Genomic DNA, 1,585 nt, shown 5'->3' with positions numbered 1-1,585 from the left:
ATTTATTACTTCCAGGCTGGACTACTGTAATTCATTATTATCAGGATGTCCTAAAAACTCGCTGAAAAGCCTTCAGCTAATCCAAAATGCTGCAGCAAGAGTCCTGACAGGGACTAGAAAGAGAGAGCAGATTTCTCCTGTTTTGGCTTCCCTTCATTGGCTTCCTGTTAAATCCAGAATTGAATTCAAAATGCTGCTCCTCACATGCAAGGTCTTAAATAATCAGACCCCATCTTATCTTAATGACCTTGTAGTACCATATCACCCTATTAGAGCACTTCGCTCTCGCTCTGCAGGCCTACTTGTTGTTCCTAGAGTATTTAAAAGTAGAATGGGAGGGAGAGCCTTCAGTTTTCAGGCCCCTCTTCTGTGGAACCAGCTTCCAGTTTGGATTCGGGAGACAGACACTATCTCTACTTTCAAGATTAGGCTTAAAACTTTCCTTTTTGCTAAAGCATATAGTTAGGGCTGGACCAGGTGACCCTGAATCCTCCCTTAGTTATGCTGCAATAGACGTAGGCTGCCGGGGATTCCCATGATGCATTGAGTTTTTCCTTTCCAGTCACCTTTCTCACTCAGTATGTGTTAACAGACCTCTCTGCATTGAATCATATCTGTTATTAACCTCTGTCTCTCCTCCACAGCATGTCTTTCATCCTGTTTTCCTTCTCTCACCCCAACCGGTCGCAGCAGATGGCCCCGCCCCTCCCTGAGCCTGGTTCTGCCGGAGGTTTCTTCCTGTTAAAAGGGAGTTTTTCCTTCCCACTGTCGCCAAAGTGCTTGCTCATAGGGGGTCATATGATTGTTGGGTTTTTCTCTGTACCTATGAAGCGCCTTGAGGCGACTTTTGTTGTGATTTGGCGCTATATAAATAAAATTGAATTGAACTGAATTGAATTGCTCAAATACTTTGAGTTTATCATCTAAATGTTACAAACAAACTTGGTGTGTTCGATTACAGTGCCGTCATTCTCAAGAAATTACAGCCAGAATTCCTCCTGATGATGTCACATTTTCAAGAAATGTTAAACAGAACATGCACTGTTTAAAAAAAAAAAAAAAAAAAAAAAACTGTCAAATTTACGGTAAAATACCGGCAGCTGTGGTTGCCAGGAATATACGGTGAAAAAAATGTGGAATCTGTAAAAGACAATACGGTATACTGGTTTTGTAACCCTAAATTTTAAGGTAGACAACGTATTATTTTACCAAAAATCATGATAGAAAAAAACAAATATATTTGTCAATTATACAGCAATTTAATGTAAAAAAAAAATGCAACTTTCCATAGCTTTTTACGGATATTTGCAGTAAAAAAAAAAAGTTATAATGTAATATTATTTACAGTAATTTGTTGTTAATTTAACAGTAATAGGATAGACCCTATTATTGTAAATAACTGTACAAATAACAGAAATATGTTAAACCTTATTAAAACCTTTGACAGTAAAAGACACAGTGAAATTGTATAACAAATTACAGCATTTTATTTTGACCAGATACATTTTACGGTAAATTCCTGGCAATCACAGCTGCCGGTATTTTACCGCTAAAAATACAATATAAAAGTACAATATGAGGAACA

Source organism: Aulonocara stuartgranti (assembly GCF_965226115.1).
Source record: "Aulonocara stuartgranti genome assembly, chromosome: 9".
NCBI classification, from domain to species: domain Eukaryota; kingdom Metazoa; phylum Chordata; class Actinopteri; order Cichliformes; family Cichlidae; genus Aulonocara; species Aulonocara stuartgranti.
This window is presented reverse-complemented; position numbering follows the sequence as displayed.